This window comes from Phascolarctos cinereus, unplaced genomic scaffold (genome assembly GCF_003287225.1).
Source record: "Phascolarctos cinereus isolate Bilbo 61053 unplaced genomic scaffold, phaCin_HiC Scaffold_9;HRSCAF=440, whole genome shotgun sequence".
In the NCBI taxonomy this organism is placed as follows: domain Eukaryota; kingdom Metazoa; phylum Chordata; class Mammalia; order Diprotodontia; family Phascolarctidae; genus Phascolarctos; species Phascolarctos cinereus.
The window spans coordinates 53,692,172-53,712,238 of NW_027556402.1; the positions used below are offsets into that span (position 1 = coordinate 53,692,172).

The following is a 20,067-nucleotide window of genomic DNA, read 5'->3' on the forward strand; positions in this document are numbered from 1 at the left end:
AAGTTGGAAACGATTCCTGACACCCTGGATGATGGTATCAGGATCTAAAAAATCGTGACAATTTAGAAGTTGGGCTAAACTATGTATGAGGAATTTTAATTGAGAACATGTAAAATTTTACACTTGAGGCTTTAAAAAGTGGCTTCCTAAATACATTAGTGTTGGGAGAGATGGTTGGAAAGTTGTCTGAAAAAGACCTGGAGGTGTTAGTGAACTACAAGTTAAGTATGAATCAACAATGAGATGTATCAACCCCAAAGCTTAATGTGATCTTGGACTGCATTAAGAGAGATGTAACCACCGATAAGAAGGGTAATAGTCCTACTGTTTGCTCCCTTGCTCAGACTACTTATGGAATATTGGGTTTAGTTCTGAGCACCACAGTTTAGAAAAGAACATTTAGAGAAGAATGGACCAGGATGGTGAAAAGACTTGTGTTTTTTGCCACATAAAGACTGATTGAAAGAGCTGGGGGAGGGAGGCAGCTAGTGGCATGGTGGATAGAGCACTGGTCCTGGAGTCAGGAGGTCCTGAATTCAAATCCAGCCTCTGATACTTGACACTTACTAGCTGTGTGACCCTGGGCAAGTCACTTGATCCCCATTGCCTCACAAAATAAGAAAGAGCTGGGGATGGTTAGCCTGGAGAAAATGGTTAGTCTGAAGAAAAGAAACTTCATGGGGACCTGATAGCTTTCTTTAGGTATATGAAGAGTTGTCTTGTGGAAGAGCAATCAGAAATTTTCCGTTTAGCTCAGAGAGTAGAATCAAGAGCGATATGGAAAGCAAAGAGGACCATTAAGGCTTTACACCTGAAAGAACCCCTAATATGTAAAGCTAGCCAATTGTGGAGAGGATGGCCTAAGGAAGCAGTGAGTTTCCCCTCATTGGAGATCCTGAAGCAAAGGTTGTATGACAATTTGTTGGGTGTGCTATAGTACTAAGTCTTTTTTGGGGTGTGAGTTAGATTACTTAGGTTAGGTTAGACTGAGCTCAATTGAACTAATAAAAAATCTGTACTTTGCTATGTGTGGGTATGGGGTGAGGAAAACAATTTTATTGAAACAACATGGCATTTATTTATTTGTTTATTTATTCATTCATTCGTTTATTTATTTATTTATTATTTGTTGAAATTATCAAGGGAATGTGCTGAGCAGAGTTGGACTTTGTGCTTTCTGTGATGGGAATTGTAATCTACTAGGAGGGGAAAGATTTAAATTATCTGTCACAGATTTTATGTGTAACTTCAGCAAATTTCCTATGTATCATGTAATTAGACTTATAAGCATTTTTCTCTTCTGTAAAAGTTTTGAAACATACATTTACTTTTTTGTTTATTTTGAAGAAATATTAAGGATCCAAAATTATGATTTTAAGGTTCTCAGAAAAAAGGCATGTTAATGATAATATCCCATAAATGAAACCTGAACTTGATTTAAACCTTGATGAACCTGGCTTGATTTAAAAATTATAATTATTTTATATTGGCTAATTCATCACGTATTTGGAAAAAAAGAAAAGCAGTGTTTTTAAAGAAAATTTAAATGGCTTCATTTTAAAATTGATTTCACATGAAGAACAAAATGTGATTTTTGTCCAATTTAAGAAACATCCAGTTTTGTTCTATCAAATACTGATTAAAACATGCTTTTTAATGATTTTTTATACAATGCAGTTAAACAAAATGGATTTGTGAGAAACATTCTCATAATCCATGCTACACAGAATGTACATATCTGATGTATAATTAACTTTTGATTTGGAAAAATAATTCCAAAGCATATGTTCTTACTTAATTGCCAATCCATATATTTCTATCAATTCAACACATTAAAATGTACATTTTTTTTCCATTTACTGACAGATGTAATTCTGAGTAACACTGATTATTGCAATGAGAATTTTAAAAAGTTTCCTTGCTTAAACTATTTATAAATTCATTTAAAAATACCTTCCATATGCCCTTATGGAGATGCTATCACATAAATAAATACAAATGAATTTCCAGGGTCGTCAAGGTTGCAGGGACTCTCATAGGATTTATAATCTAGTTCCTTTTGTTTTATACAAATCAAAGGGCTAAGAGATTCAGCATTAGAAGCCACATTTCACAAATGAGGGAACTGAGATTTCTAGAGATTTTGCCATGGTCACATAGCTAGTGTCAGAACTGGAATTCTCCAAAGTCTCTAGTGCTCTGTCTGCCAAGTTTACATGGTCTCCTACATTAGTTAAGGTTTTTGTCTTCAAGTAATGAAGTCTCAGAAGTGCTGAGCTGAACTCATTTCTGAACTTGAGTAGTGTAGACCAGAGGTGTCAGAGACTTCCTACACCACTTCCTAATTGGGAAATATTAAACAAATATTAAAGTTATTATATATTATATTATATATGAATATTTAACAAAACAAATAAAATATAATAGGACATAGATAATGTTAATTCATGGTTTTCTAAATCAATACGCAGCCCAAAGTGATCCTTATGTATATATTTCTAGTTAAGTTTCATGGGATTCCTGGCTTATCTCACAACTAAATAGAATCTCCTCATGTCTCAAGGCAGATTTGGTGATTTTTTTTTCTAGCATCAGCTTCTTCTACCTCTTCCCACCTGTCTTCTATTTGTGTTAGTGTAACAATATGTGGTCCTTAATTGCATAGCTATTTATGCTGGGTGGGGATGAGGCCAAGGGGAAATTACATTGCATATGGCTAACTCAGATTTTATTGACTGATGCCCTGAATATCGTGTTCCCTGACTGATGTTTGCAGATGGTTTTCTTTAAATTCTGATCAATGAAGTACTGGACACCGAAGGCAGCAAATGTCCACTTTCTCTCCTGGTCTGTAAAATTAAATGTGTCCTCTGAAGGGCAGTTTCTGCTGGCTATCAAGTTTAAATGTGAACTACAGTGTGTTCTTACCTTAAAAGACAGACGCAAGCTTCCACGGGTGAGAATGAAGATGTTTTGTTGAAGGAAACATCTTTTGTCCCAGTTTAAAATTCATACTGTCTGCTGGAGGCCTGAAAGAAGACCCCTTTTATGTGGTCCATGAATCATTTAAATGGCTATGAGCTCCTGGGACTGGAGGAGGGTGCCCTGTCTGTGCAGAGGTCAACTGGTGAGTGTGTACTGCTCTCTCTGTCTTTGCATGGGGAGACTCAAAATATGAGTTTTTCCATGCAAATATGAGATACAAGGAAGTTTGAGCAACCAATATAGAAGAAGGGGACATTAAAAATCATATGCCTAATAGGCTATTATTGGGCAAATTAGATTAAGAAAGAACATTTTCAGAGGCTAAGACTACGTCAAACCTTTCTGGCATTCTAATTATGAAAAGATTAAGTCATTCTGCTTCCCTCACATGGGGACAATATGTTCTGTTGGGGGAAAGAATAAATGAAAAACAGTCTGCTAAAAAGGTGGCCAGTGAATAGCTTTTAGGTTTTCTTTTTAAAAAATCCATGCTAGTTTCTTATGTTCTTCTGTTTGTGATGAGTCTAATAAGGCCTGTGATAGAGAGGTGTGTGTGTGTGTGTGTGTGTGTGTGTGTGTGTGTGTGTGTGTGTGTGTGTAAGTTTTTCAGAAGGCAGCACATACTAATGCAGGGGGCCTTTCCATGTCATGGACCCCTTTGTCAGTTTGGTTAAGTCCATGGACTCCTCAAAATAGTGTTTTTAATTGCAGCAAACAAAATACAGAGGATCACAAAGGTACCCATCTATATTGAAATAGTTACCAAAATACTAAAAATGACAACAGCAAAATGAAGTTCATAGACTCCAGTTTGAGTCCCTGTTCTAATGGGTAGATTATAGGGCTAGGAACCAGGAATCATGGCTCTATGGGCATTTCTGCCACTATGTTGCTGTCTTATCTACAGCAGGTCAGTTATCTTTCATCTTATTTTTTGATCTGTAGGATGGCATTACTTCTACTGTTTCATTCAAAAATATTGCAAGAATTTGGATACATGAAGGATATTGGGGTCCTTGAATGTAGACCTATATAGAGAAGATATGATGGTTGTTAGCATTTTTGGAGTCGGTATTGGATGAAATCTTTTATGTATTCATCATCTTGGTATATGGTGAGGTATGTTAGAATCTGTTCCCTTCTCCTCACATATCAGGAAACAGAATAAATGGCTTCCATTGGCACTTATAACAGTTGGTTAGGCACATTGGAGATCTAAGATCCTAAGGCCTAAGTCTAAAAAAAAAACTATAATAAAAATCCAAAGAAAATTTGCAGTGTCTAAACATCTGAACGCTAGAGAATTGACTTGACACTGTTAAACTTTACAAGTAGATTTATCTCTTCAGTTTATATGAAGCTCTCAGGAAAAAACTTGCTTAGCAATCCCCACCCCCATCCCTGCCCTCACCTTGCATGACTTCTCCCTATCATGCTTATGTAGTCTTCGGGATGTTGGCTACCCTTGTTATACTTCACATCCCCAACTGACATCCTCAGAAAGGGGAAGGAGATATTTTATTTAGTAGAAGCAGGTTCCATAAGCCTCTCTTCTCACAGGAAACATTCCATAAGCATCATTTTAATTATAGGGAGATACAGAGAACAGAGCCATGTTTTTAAACCACAGATGATGTTCTGATAAAATGATACTTACTTATCAAAGGAGCTGTTTTTTAAAGACAAGAAAGTTTTATTAACACAATAAAACACCAGGAAACATCCCCAGCAACACTGGTTACTTGAGTCTTTTAGGAGTGTGAGTGACACTGAAAAGAGTGAGGTGTGTACATGCACTGTTCTTTCACTGCCGAAAGCTCTAAAGCATTTCTTCCATGGAAGGAATGGTAGCTTTGGTTTCTTATTCAACAACTTCCCTGAGGAGATTATTAGTAGATGATATCCTTGAGACCTAGGTTGTTTCCACCACTTGACAGCAGACATTGTTTTGGAGAGTCTAAAGATTAGCAGGTTTCAACTCCAGCCAGGTCACACTGTCGCCTTCAAAGGTTCTAACCATGATCTGCCCAAACTTGTCACCCATATTAACCTGTTCGTAGTTTATGAACGTTGCTATTTCAAAGGTGTTAGCTGCCCATTTTATAAGACTGGCTGACTGCTCCGGTCTCGTGTAAACCAGTACCCATTCCGCTATCAGCAGAGCTGGTAATTGTGTATTCATGTTACATTTCTTTAGTTTCTCTTCCATGTTGTGTAAGGCTCTGAGATCTGCTCCCACAATGGCAAATCTATTTGAATCTAAGACATGTCCATCTAGGGGAAAAGATTCTTCTGGATGTAATTCCTGGATTGGTTTTGATAGAGAAGATTTGCCTTTGATATTATATAGTTTTCTTGTGACTATCATTGGAAAGTCAACTTCAAAAAAAATTTTTTTTGGTAGAAGATTTTCATCCTTTAATATCCAGAATGTAGTATCCATTCCAGCACCAAGATTTATAACTTGACAATTGCATTGTCTTCTTTCGGAAAGCCTTTAGCAGATGATTGGCACCATGAACCTAAGCTACTTTAAGGTACTCTCTGTTAATTTCAGGAGCCTTCTGTTCTTTGGACAGCCTCACAAAATGTTGAATATAAGGGTCATGCCAGTAACCAACACTTACAGCAAACCTCTTGCATAGGGAGGCATCATCACAGGTGCCCCACACGCCCTCATCCCCGCTGTTGCTGTCCATGTTGCAGACAGGTGGCTCCCAGAAGCTACGGGAGGCCATGGGAGGCTCCAGTTCAGTTTCCGCATTAGACTCCAGGGTGGGCTTCAGGGCAGGCTCCCCAGCTGGGGACATGGACTCCCAGACTGGAATAAGCAGGTAGAAAAGAGGAAATGGTCCAGACGGAGTGTTCCGAAGTTGTTCTCTTAAAAAGTATTTTTTTAAATCACTCTAGAAGGATGATTGTATGAAGAAGGATAAGTTAGAAAGGTACTGTGGAGTATCTCATCTGGTACCCTAGGCTCTGACCTCATTGCTTTCTTCAGGACCTCCATGATCCAACATGTTTAACAAGGTGATTCTTATTGTCATTAATAATACACTGGATGGTCTTCCTGAAGTGTGCTATGTCTTGATAGCAAAGAACACATTTGAACTGTAGTCATGTATGCAGGCCATGAATGACTCATTTAGGTAAAATTTTTCTGAAATTAATCTTCTACCTTGTGGTAAATAGAGTGTGAGAGAGGAATTGGAAGGGTCATATAGCTGATTGATTCTGAATATGGAAATGAATCTTGATCTGCCAAAGTCCAAGGTGAGAAAAGGCAGAGGTGGAAGTTTCTGATGCTCAAGACTGATAAAGCTGCACTGGGGATGATTAATGCTTCCACCAACGTATGCCACGTCTAAATTACTTGCTGAGGAGTGATGTTTGTTGGCTTTTCAGTTGGTTCTCTGACTTGCTCTGTTTTGTGCATTTCTTCTCCCTTTTTCTCTGCCCCCTCTAACATCCATGACTATTTTGATTTGCTTAGGGCAATTTAAGGAATATATGAATAACAATTATAAATTCTGATAGTATGTAATCGGTATATGGGTATTGCTTCAGAGTAGAATGGCATAGTGTCTAACAGAATGAATAGCTGTTAATTTCATGTGGGGAAGCTAGAAAAAGGAGTTACATTAGAAACTATCTAGAAGATCTTGGGGCAGCTAGGTGGCACAGTGGATAGAGCACTGGGCTTGGAATTAGGAAGACTTATCTTTATGAGTTCAAATCCGGCCTCAGACACTTACTAGCTAAGTGACCCTGGGCAAGTCACTTACCCTTCTTTGCCTTAGTTCCTCATCTGTAAAATGAGCTGGAGAAGGAAATGGCAAACGACTCCAGTATCTTTGCCAAGGAGACCCCAAATGGGGTCACAGAAAATCAGACATGATTGAAAGGACTGAACAACAGCAATAGAAAATCATCTATCAGTCTATGTATTTCACTTAGTGAATTTTCTAACATCTGGAGGCATATGGCCCAAGGCCTTACTTGGACAGCAGCTCCTTCCTGGGACACAAATTAGCAAATTGGTACACTGCTTGTTTAATTACACGACAAATTTATATTATATCATTTCCCCCAATAATCAAATGTATTCCATCAAATAGGATGTTTTGTCTCTAATGAGTTATTTGTCCAAAATCAACGGAACCCAATGTGACTAATGTCCCTGTGCCTTCAGGTGAATACCAAAGTTGTTAATGACTTTTTAACCAAGTCGCTGTAGATTCTGGAAAGTTGCTTTCTTTTGGTTTAATCAGAGATGGGCATGTTTTTCCTTCATAAATTAACGTGATGTATCTCTCCTTGTCTTTTTTTTCTTTGTGTCTCGTGTATGTGTGTGTGTGTGTGTGTGTGTGTGTGTGTGTATGTGTACACTGAAACATTAATCCTACCTCCTCCTCATCACTGCTTCACAACTCTGCTCAGTAATTACTGGAAAAAAGAACCTTGGCCTTTAATGATCATTACCCACGTGCCACTCTCCCAAGATGTGGGGATGCCATGCCTTCTGTGGTTACGATTCTTTCCTCACTTCTCTGCTCTTGTCGTCTCTCTGCTGGCAAAGCGAAGCAGAGCCCAGATTATGCTGTGTTTTCCCACTGACAGCACCGTTTGGTTCCCTTGCTTAATGCAGATCCCTAATGCAGGCTCACGTGGGTCTGTAAATGACACAATGAGGACTAGGCTATTCCCAGCCCTCTGAAGCTTGTACACCCTTGGATTGGTACAGTAGTGGTTTCTTGCAGGTGAACTCACCATCCCTGGTCTTCTCCTCTGAATGCAGCAGCCTTGTTTATCCCCCGCCCCCTCTCCTGCCTTTTAGTGAGCATACAATAAGGAAATGTAAGAGAGATTTTTAAAAAGAGAGAAGGGAAGAAATCTGTGTCATGTGCTATCGCAGAAGCAGCAGGAGCAACCGCGGTAGCAGCAGCAGCAGCAGCAGCAGCAGCAACACAGCAGCACAGTCATTAAGTCAGACTGCACCATTTTCTTCTCACCCTGCATAGAGGTGCTCCTGGGAGCTGCAATCAACTGCCCACCCCCTCTTGGTGCTACGGAGGTGGCTTCTTCCTGGCCCCAGTCAGAGGGCACAGATTGTCTGGAAGAGTTGCAAGAGACTCTTCCAGTTGGGGATGGGTACCTGCTAAAGGATGGCTATTTCAACTGGTCAGACGCTTATCTGCAGTTGTGGTTGGAGGACTGAAGAAGAGGCTCTGGTCTAACACTCAGTTTGGGGTGTTTTTCTCTTTTCTTTTTTTCCCCTCCCTCCGGGCATCTAGTTCTCTCTTGTGGAGCATTTGTGTGCAGGTGTGTGTTTGTGGGAGTGTTTTGGTATGCTGCAGTGAATTATGGGTGGTGCAGAGGCTAAAGCAAGAGTGTGACCTATCACGAAGGCGGAGAAGTGGATGATTTTGTGAGTGGTTCTGGCTCCCCAGCCGTTGCACTGTTGGGGGGGAAATCTCTATTTATATGCAACATCACCTGGATTGCTCTGTAGTAGAAACTGATTCTCAGGAACTGCTGCTGCCTGCTTCTGCAAAATGGCTCATGCTGCTGCTTCCATTAAAAAAGTTCGGGAGGCTGAGCTCGATGAAAAGGAGAAAAACCTTGAGAGGGAAAGAAAAAAACAACGGAAAATCCCTAGGGAACGAATAGAGAGGAAACGAAAGGTATGGAGAGCTCTCTATCCTTTTATCCTTTCCCCATCACTGGCTCCATAAAGCTGACTGTACCTGGGAAATCTCTTGTCACGATACTAGCAACTTCGCCATCCTCTTTCCCAACCGTTCAGTCACCTTTGCCCTGTGTCTAAATCAGCCTGATAAGGCTGTGGCTCAGATCTTGAATTTCTGCATCAGGAAGAGTGTGGGTACTCTAAGCAGTATAGATCTCCATTCCTTTTAGCCAGCAAAAATGATCAGTGCCTTTTTTTCCTCCTCAAAATTTTCAATTATGCCTCTGTCTTTAGACACTTGTCAAATGAGAAGGAAAGGAATTGATTTATGGTTGCAGTGTTAAGGTATTTTCTTCTTGCTCTGTATGGTCTGGGCCACAGTCATTAGCATTAAAGTGAGTCTTTCCCCTGAAACTACATGTTCTGTATAAGCCTGAACTACAGATTTGCTTTCATTTCTTCCCCTAAATAATTTGCCATTATTCTGTTTTAGAGTGGGCTTCAGGGCATTGACGTTAAATGTCTGTGTATTGGGTAGGTTGAAAAATTATTTTTGGATTGTTTCTAAGATGAATATTGTGCTTTCAGTTTCTGATGGTTGGGAGAAAAAAAAATGAAGACCAGTTACAGCATACTGTGGCTACAGTGTGAGAATATGTGGGTTTGTTGTGCATTCAGCTAGAGAATTTCATCTCTTATCATCAGAGCAGCAAAATTCCCACGCCATACTGAAAATGAAGTAGTCATTTCACCTGATCTTCTTGTTCTCCTAAAACCAAGAGAGAAAATTACTTGTGAATGCTGCAGTTGCCAAAGTAGGTCATTCTATATCTTCAGAAGATGATCAACAGTATGTTATGTTCACGGAGTATAAAAATAGTGAAAATCATGGTTTGCAGAGAAGCTGTTGTTAAGCATAGCTTTGGGATTAGGGTTGCATTGGGGACACATCTGTTCTTAGTAATTGATATACCTTTCTTTATTACCCTAATAGTAACATTTTACTCTCGAGATTTTTAGGGTTTGCCCATTTTTTGGTGTACAGACCCACGATTGAAGATATTTCCTCCGTAGTGTATCATTTAAATTTTTAAAATTGGGGTCCATTATAATGACTTTTCAAATTGGGGGTCTCAGTCAGAAGAAGTCAGATACTATACATATTGTTTGAACATTTTTTTATTTTTAGTCCTTAGCAAAGTTTCTGTGTCTCTGTGCAATACTGGAAAATACAAGGCTTTGTCTTATTTCAATCTCACAACTTACTACTGGAATAATTGGTTCATATTACATTAGCATAGATAAAAAGAGTACCATATTAGAGTTTTTCTTTGGGGGGAAGATCTGATACCCTATTTATGACCTTTTAAAGGCTGTATTTCAAGAGTACATCGAGTTATGCTCGAATTATCTTTTTAAAAAAAAAATCAGATCAGCAGTGCCATTGGTTATTTTGGCAGGAGTTAGCTCCCTATGTCACAGCTGCTGTGATTCTACTCTTAATCCTCTAAATGGGACACTGCAGTATAAAGGAGTTATCTGGGATTACATCCTTTCAACCCCTTTTTCCCTTGAAAATATAATATGTGATTTTTTGAAATTGTTGCCTATTCAGCAGTCAGTTGTGACCTAGCAACTTTGCCTAGACAGCATACTTGTACATTCAAGAGCATATTCTCTCTCTCTCTCTCTCTCTCTCTCTCTCTCTCTCTCTCTCTCTCTCTCTCTCTCTCTCTCTCTCTCTCTCTCTCCCTCTCTCTCTTTCTCTTTCTTTCTCTTTCTCTCTGATTCTCCCTTTCTCCCTCCTCTTCACATACATTCACACAGACATATAACAAGGAAGGCAGTAATTTGTTCTACTCTGTATTTTGGATTTTTTTCTCTTATTCTACAAACATGACTGCTACCAGTATTAAAAATCCCAAATGTTTGAAATAGTCTTTATAATTCTCAGTGACTTGGCTACTACATTTCTTCCACTGGAATTTATTAAGCCCAGGTATGGTCCACCACAAGTCAATAATATGGACTTATGGTAGTGTCATAAGATTTTCATATCTAGGAAATATCAGTCACTGTTAAAAATCTTTAGGGAAATCTGCACTAGTTACTACTGTACTGGTTCTCTTCTTGGTAGAGAGCCATCTGTCCCCCCCCCACCCCTCTTTTACTGCAGCTGCACGTAGAGTTACGGAGATACTTAGACTGCACAAAAACATTGCTTGCAAATTGGATGGGTGTGGTTTCCAGATCTCTGAGCTTTACTCTCTCTGTAAATAGACATTCACCTGAATTCTTTCTACAATTTGCTTCAAGTCAAGAGATTTAAATATGTTGCTATTTGCACATGATTGCAAAAATCATAAATTCTAAAGATATGAATGCGTGTTAGCCCAGACTACTGCAATAGCTTCCCACCTCCAGTCTCTCCCCACTCTGGTTCACTGCTGCCATAGTAATCTTTCTAAAGTACAGCTATGTTTACATTAATCTTCCAGCTCAAAAAACCTTTAATGGCTACCTGTGGTTTACAGACTGAAACACAAGCTCCTCCACTTGGTATTTCAAGGCCTTATATGACATGGCCCTAACCTAGCCTTGTCTCTACATGGTGGCTACTCATTAGCCAGACTAGGCTATTCTGTGAACATGTCTAATATTTTCATGCCTCCTCTCCGCTTTGCTTGGGATGCCTGCTCCACCAATCCCACCTGCCAGTATCCTACCCATCTTCCAACAGCCAGATTAAATGACACCTGACCCTGGCTCCATGAAGATTCCCCTGATTCATGCAACTGGAACATACTGTCTCAATCCTTTGAACCCCTATAACACTGTGTACTTCTCTGTACTATTCTCTGTAATATTCTCTCTTGTTCACTAGGTATTTGCATGCTTTCCTTGCCCTCATCTAGATCAGAAATTGCTATATCATGGCATATCCCACAACACCGATCAGAATGCCTTGCACATACTAATAGGTTATGTTTAGTGTTGAATTTTTTAATTCAACACTGGGTTATTAGTGGCATTCTAATGAAGTATTTTGGAGAGATAGTATTGTATAGTGGTTAGAGAGCTGGCTTTGAAGCCAGGAAGATCTGTTTGACCCTGAGTAGGTCATTTAACCACTCAGTGCTCTAGGCCTAGGCCAGGGGTGGGGAATGTGTGGCCTCGAGGCCATATGTGGTCCTCTAGGTCCTCAAGTGTGGACCTTTGACTGAATCCACTGTGAAGTTTGGCCTCAAGGCTGCAGGTTCCCTACCCCCGACCATTATCTCAACTCTCAGTTGAAGAAAAGATGCTGACTTGCATTGAAAGAGGGAGTTTCCTCGCCTGGCTATTCCCTAGACCAATGAAATTAAAAGTCCAGTCTCTTATCCCAATCCAATTCCTGTTATAAGAAGGTAGGAAGTTTCCTGACAATAATTCAAGAATCACTTTGTTCTACTTATTGGTGAATTTTTTGAAATGACAATAAAGATGTGTATCATAGTACAGATGATATAAAATGGAGGATACATATGTGTACTCTGGTACAAAAAAAATGGGCCACTTGCAAATAGGCCAGCCTATTTGAAAATTTCAGATGGGACTTGCCAAAGTACAGAGAAAAGTTGGACTAGCCTGTCCTTAAGGACCAAAGTGATTTTATGAGGCAGAGGGGTGCACCAGGCATGGGGGAAAGAACAGAGAGACCAGCCTGGACAGACAATGGTGTTCAGAAAGGTGAGTGATATATAATGATGAAAGAAAGCTAGGTTGGGGACTGGTTGTGAAGTGCATTTTGTGCATGTCTTCTTGTCTCTCTTCCATTCAAGAACCATTTATTGTTAAGCAAATATTATAAGCAATGCAAAATGCAGCCTATCCAGACTTTCTTCTGAGGTCCTTCATCACCAGCTGGTTAGACGGTTAAAACTGAATGTCCTGAGGACATCTCAAATGCAAGTTGTCTCAAACAGAACTCTATCTTCCCCTCCCCACCAAATCCATGCCTCAAACAAACTGTCTGTTTCTGTCAAAGGTATGACACTCCTTCCAGTTTCCCGGATTCCTAACCTCAGAGGTATCCTCAAATCTTCACTGTCTTTTATCCCCCATGTCCAGTCAGTTGTGAGATTTTGCCATTCTTGCTGTTTCTGCCTCCACAAAATCTCTCAGATCAGCAGCCCCCTCCCCTTCTCTCTGTCTTTGTCTGTCTGTCTGTCTTTCTCTCTTTCTCTCTCTCTTTCTCTGTCTCTCTCTGTCTCTCTCTGTCTCTCTCTGTCTCTCTCTGTCTCTGTCTTTCTCTCTCTCTGCTCTATCTCTCTATCTCTCTGTCTCTCTGTCCCTCCCTCCCTCTTTACCTCCCTCTCTCACCCACTTAACTTCAGCTCCTCATCACCTCTTGTCTAGAATATTTTTATGGCTCCCTAATTGTTCTCCCTGCTTTAGGTCTCTCCCCATCCCAATTCATCTTTCACACAGCTATTGCCCAAGTGATTTTCCTTAGATGTAGATCTGATCATATCTTTCCTCTCATCAATAGACTCCAATGGCTCCCTCTTGTTTCTAGAATAAAACAGAAACTTTTCTGTCTAGTTTTTCAATCCCTTTACAACCTAGTCCCCAGCTTATCTTTATAAATCACTCCCTTTCCTGAATTCTACCATGCAGCAAAATGGTCCTTCTCCTCGGTCCTTATCCATGGGACCTGTCTTATGCTCCCTCCCATCCTACACACTCCTGGAAAATATTCTCTCTTCATCACTTCCTCATTGTGTCCCTCACTTCTTTTTGGATGTAGAGGAGGCACTACTTCTAGTGGAAAATTTTTCCTGATACCCCCAACTTCTAGTGCCCTTCTTCTTCATCTAATTTGTACTTAACCATCTTGTATTTGTTATTGTTCATTGTGTGTGTATACATGCATATATATATATATATATATGTATGTATGTATATGTATATATATGTATGTATACACATATCAATTTTCCCTGTATGTATTGATATATGAATATGTTGTTTCCCAAGACAGATTGTAAACTTCTTGAGGGTGGCCACTGTGTCATCTTTTGTCCTTCCATCTCTAGTATCTCACCCAGTCTCTGACACACAGTAGGTATTTAATAAGTATTTGTTGATTAATTAACTGAGATAATCAAGATACAGAGTTTACAGCCTAAAAATTGTAGTCATGTTCTAGTGGACTAAGAATCAACATGATTGGGCAAGTGAACAAATGTTAAGTAATTCACAAAGTAAAATGATTAAATTCACTCTTTTCATACAAATAGTCAATTATTTTAATTTATTTCTGTTTGTTTTTAATTTTCCTTATGCTTAGGTTTATAAATGGGGGCAGGGTTTGGAGGGGATGGAGAGGGAAGAGACAGAATATTCAGGTTTAGCTTTATATTAGATTCAGCTCTGTAACTTAGATTTTTCTCCCTTCCATAGATGCTCATACTTCTAGTACCTTTTAATTCAACTGTATTTTTTTTAAAGTAGATATGCTCAAATACTCAAATGGATCTGTGGTCTCATAGGTTTAGGTGTGCCCTCCAGTGATGCAGATCATAACCCATTCTTGCCTGGCCATCCATACCTGCCTGTCCTACTCTTCCCATAAATTTGCCACATAAGGCACATCTAATATGTTAGTAGCCTTATTTACCGTTTCCTGATATTGCAATGATATCCATGTAGTATCTAGTCTATCACCTGTTAAACCCTTGTTTTTGCCATATAACCTGTCCATTACCTTTTTTTGCTTTTTTTTTTTGTTCAGTTGTTTCTGTTTGTCTGATTCTTCATCACTCCATTTGGGATTTTCTTGGCAAAGATACTGGAGTGGTTTGCCATGTCCTTCTCCAGCTCATTTTACAATGAGGAAACTGAGGCAAACAGGGTTAAATGACTTGGCCACAGTAACACAGCTAGTAAATGTCTGAGGTCAGATTTGAACTCAATAAAATGAGTCTTCTTGACTCCAGGCCCAGCACTCTATACACTGTATCACTTAGCTGCTTTTTTACTTATACTCCAAGAATTCTTCTGAGTTTGTTACCTTCTGCAGCCTGCTCCTGAACACTATGTGCCTTTCCATTGCCTTCTGTGTGATATTGCATTTTAATTCCTGAGAAACCAGAGTGACTCATAGCCTCTCCACAACACTGGTAGAATGGTATTATTAAAAAGATGAGACTTTGTTTTGGAAACACCGTTGGGGTCATTAAAAGAACTTTATGTTTCCTGGAGGGTAATCTAGCCTATTGATTTCTTCTTACTTAATATTGAGCTCAGTTCATTATTGGTACTATTTGTTCAAGATATCTATTTTCCCTTCCTTCCTTCCTTCCTTCTTTCCTTCCTTCCTTCCTTCCTTCCTTCCTTCCTTCCTTCCTTCCTTCCTTCCTTCCTTCCTTCCTTCCTTCCTTCCTTCCTTCCTCCCTTCTTTCCTCCCTTCCATCATAAGTCTTTCAGAATTGCCTTACATCATTGCATTGCTGAGAGGAGCTAAGTCTATCAAAGTTGGTCATTGCACAATGTTTCTGTTATTGTACAATGTTCTCCTGGTTTTGCTCGCTTCACTCAGCATCAATTCATGTAAGTTTTTCAAGGTTTTTCTGAAATCTACCCGCTCATCATTTCTTGTGGGACAATAGCATTACTGTAATTGCATGTATGCATGTAATTCCATTACATTCATAAACCGCAACTTTCAACAAGCATTTATTAAGTGCTTACTATATGCTAGACCCTGTACTAGGTTCAGGGAATACAAATGCAAGCAAAAAAGAAAAAGTCCTTGCCTTCCTGATGCTTAAATTCTAATGGGGGAAGACAGCATATAGGAGGAAGATGAGAAGCAGGGATTTGGGGTGGAAGGAAAATTCCCTTTGTGGAGTCATGTTGGAGAAAGGAGTCTATATAGTTAGGATCAGAGAAGAATAAAGGAGTAAACCTTGGCAGATAGGGCACTTTCTTTAAAATGGTGGTTGCTGGTAGAACTGATCAGTTAGTTAGAGGAAGAGACTTCAGGGTAGAGTGTTCTTCAAGGGTGAGAAGGCTTCTGGATCATCGTGCAGAAAGGAATATGGAAAGTAAAGATGAAAGCCTAAAAAGGAATGAAGGAAAAGATATATATAATTATTTTTTGTTGTCATTATGAATGATACCTCAACATACATACATACATACAAACATACATAAATACATGTGTGTGTGTGTATGTGTGTGTGTACTATTGGAAATTTTACCAGGCAAGAAAAAAAAAAAGAGTCGCTCAAAATGTAACTCTGGGTGTTCCTGTAGATAGAAGAGTAATGGGAAATGGGAAACATTGTTTCTTGGTCTTGTTTAGCACTATGGGCATCTCATGGCTCAGCTTTCCCATCTGCAGTATAGTGATGAGCCTATAGGTAGTCAGCTAGGTGGCTAAGAACACAGAGCAATGTGCCTGGAGTCACATCTGCAGTTCAAATCTGGCCTCAGACACTTAATTTCTTTTTCAGTTTTTAAGTTTATTTAAACTTAAAAACAAAAATAAGGAAAGGAAGAGAAAACATTGCCATGTACACAGCAGAACGTGAGAGGATTCAATGTAAAATGGTAAATTTCTGTCTCAAGAAAACCTCTATAATAAATACTACACATTGTTTTCAAAGCTGTCCAGTTTTTCTAGGTTTTCTTTTGTTCTCTCCTATTCAACTTTTACTTTATATTTTCCCCTCCCCCCCCCCACCAAAGAAGGCTATAATTAAGTGTGGATATACATATACACACACACACACACACACACACACACATATATAATATATGTACATACATATAAACACATACATATATAGCTATGAACATGAAAATAAATTCACACATACACTCATACACATATATGTAAGACTGTACTATGCTTATTTTCACTTGTTATCTGTTTCTTTGAAGGTGGATAGCATCTTCCTTCATCTTTTGTTCTTTCAAGTGAACACTGTTATTATTTTTCCTAACTCAGTAAGATGATTTTTAGCAATTTAATTAGGATGGCATTACATAAATAGATTACTTAGGTAAATTTGTCATTTTTCATTATATTGGCTTTATCTACTCATAAACAATAAAGATTACTTCAATTATTTAGGTCTGACTTCATTTGTATAAAAATGTTCATATTTATGTTCATATGGTTCCTCCATCTACTTTGGCAGGTATATGCCTAGGTATTTTATATTTTCTAGTTATTTTTAGTGGTCTAAAACAATATTGAATAATATTGCTGACACAGTGTAGTTTCTGTATTTTTCTTTTTTGATTAAGTCTATTTTAGCTTTAACTTTGAGACTCAGACCACTTACTGGCTGTGTGACCTTGGGCAAGTCACTTAACTTCTGTTTGCCTTAATCTACTGAAGAAAGGAATGACAAACCACCACAATATCTTTGCCAAGGAAACCTCATGAACAATATAGTCCAAACGGTCACGAAGAGTCAGCTACAACTGAACAACAACAGACACTGTGAGACTAAATGAAATGATGTACGTGACAAGTGCCAGATAAGTTTAAAATGGTAACCTTACTTTGACTTTTAATTATTTTATCTCTTATTGTATTTGCTATTAGAAACATATATTTCCTCACTGAATATTACAGTTGCTAAACAATGAATGGAACGTCCCATAGTTCTTTGATCTCCTAGTATAGGAGTTATGAAACATGCTTAGTTTCAATATGGTCGCTATTAATGGAGTGTGAAGGAATCACTCTTGTAACTTTTTCATGAGAAAACCTTTGATCTAATAGTTAACTTAGTTAACCAATTGGAATAAAACAATTGTAAGCTCAAAATTCTGTAATAACTTTGGAGGAATTATTCCCCCTTTTCTGTTTTCCAATCCCACACTGTACATATATATCATCTCTGTGTATCTCTGTATAATCTTGTCATTTCATTATTAACACTATCTTTATGATATATTAACATAATGGAATAGTATAAACTAATAATAATCTTATAGAGGAATTTAATTTGTCACAATTGTTTTCAATGATGTTTTCACAGTCTACCTCATATATACATATGTGTGTGTGTCAAAAAGGATTTATTATTATTATTATTATTCTCTTAACTTTAGTTTATTACCTTAAAATGGAAATGCATTTATTTTTGAGGGAGATCAACATGCTAATACAATTTTAATTAATGGTTAATTACATATCATTAATTTTAGCAGTGGTAAAGTGTCAATAATCTAGCAGCCTGAAGAGAAACTTGAATTATTTAATTTTTTTTTTTGCAGTTGTAGAGGAGGAGAAGAGTTATCTGCTGCCCTTGAAAACTCTGCCCACAACCTAGCAGTGAGCTTCTTTGTACATAAGAATCTAACTCTATGAGTGGCACGACATTATCAAGGAAAAAATAAATAATATATGCTCAAAGGTTTCTGGGCACCAAACCAAATGCCATTGTAACTAAAAATACAATGGCCAACAGAAAGGAGATTTGTGATGTAGTAAATTCCTAAAACTGTCTAATCATGGAAAATTCCAATCAACTACTTTGGGATATACAAAATTTCTCAGGGTTGCCTGCAATTTTTACCTCTATATCAGTATATCAATATTTCCACAAAACCATAATAAAGTAAGGATGGAGTAATAAAGTATTTAGTTTCATCTGGAAGGATGCCCTTTATGTATCCTAATGCCCACTTACAAGTGGAAATTAAAATAGTCTATTGATTTACTAGTCCATTTGACTTTGAATTGCAATTGTTAAGACATATTTATTCACTTGAGAAGCTTTCAGTGCCTTGATTATTTAAAAACCTTATTTTAGTTCAGATTTACCCCTTAATTCTTAGCTCAGTTCACAAACCATTTTTTTCCTGTAATAATGACCTTGGGTACAAGTGATTTGCACTATTAACGGCACTCTTTTCAGACAGTACTGTAAATCTGAGCTCTTCCATGGTATTTAATTATAAAGAACCCCTTTGCATCCTTTGAGTGGGTGACTAAATACCAGCTTAATGTTACAGCTGTCAGATTTGTTTGCCTGTGGCAAAAATAGGCTTAGTATTATGGAAAATCTGATTCCAGATCACTCCAAGAGAAGACCGTTAAAGGGGGGAACACTTATTTTTAAAATTGTTATTTTAGTGTGAACTGGAATATTTTTGGAAACTCAAAACTTAAAAAAAAAGTTGGCTTTATTTGTAGAGATTCAAAAACTATGAATAGTCTTATGGTCTTTCCTTCTAATACATCAGACAATGGGATGGAGAACTTTCAGTATTCAACTCTAAGGAGCCAGAGATATTTCACAACTGACCCATATTTTAATTTGTACACATGAAAGCACACACACACACACACATACATACACACATGTATGTGTAGACATGGATACATAAATTCAATTAATTCCATAAACACTTATTAAATTATTGTTGCATTCAAGGCACTGAGGCCTTGGTAATAGAAAGTCAATAATGAAACAGCCTGGTGCTCTGTTAGTTACATGTTGTACCTAGGAATCAAATCTAGCTGCATGCAGCATAGCAGAGAGCTATACAAATAGCTTACATCATTTTGAAGGATATGGAAACCAGTTGAAAATGCAATTTTGTCAGTTTGGGCAAACACATACAATTTCCTGAGCCAGAGTTGGGCTCAAATGGTGGGTAATGTTCTTCATTTTAGTTCTGTAACCCTCTGCTATCCTTCTCGCTACGCATACAGATCTCATCTTATTCCTCAGAATTCTTTTCCCCAACAGATGCTTGGTTTTGTTCTCGTGGATTACAAATTGTAAAGCAGTTTATGTGAGTTCTGTTGGAACAAAGAAGAAGGTTGTCTCCAAGTTTTGGGATCCCTGACCAATTGTGAGCTAGACCATCTTGTTCTACTGACTGTGATCATTTTGTTGCAAAGATCATTTTAAATGCTTTGAGTGGAATAGGTCATTTTTATTTCCTTTGATACTTGCCCCTTGTCTGGAATTTTGAACACTTCTTGGCTTGCCTCCAAAAATAGTCTGACCCTGCACTGACATTGAGAAGAATTTTTACATGTGTAAATAGAATAAGGGTTGGTGTCTCTTTTGAAAGGTTAATGAGACTAATTGGCTGAAATAATAGCCAGTTAGTCTTGCAGATGAGATGTGTTAAGTGAGGTTACACTTGTCATTTTTCATGGTTAATAGGTGCATATTGTTTCAGTAATAGAAGTTCTTTCCATACAATTAGTAGAATTAGAACTGAAGAGCTATTTGGATTAAGTTTTTGAAGGAAGTCCAATAGATTGTGATAAAAGTTTTGCCATAAGAAGTTTGTATTGTTTTGAGCTGACTCAAATGTTCATGATATGCAAGAGTTCTTTGGTAGCTCTGTGGACTCAAATCTCAAGA

At 38.1% G+C, this 20,067-nt stretch overlaps 1 pseudogene; it reads right to left on the minus strand.

The window, feature by feature from the left end:
• Positions 1 to 4,874: 4,874 nt before the first annotated feature.
• Positions 4,875 to 5,723, minus strand: LOC110218599 (leucine carboxyl methyltransferase 1 pseudogene; annotated as a pseudogene).
• Between the last annotated feature and the right edge of the window lie 14,344 nt (positions 5,724 to 20,067).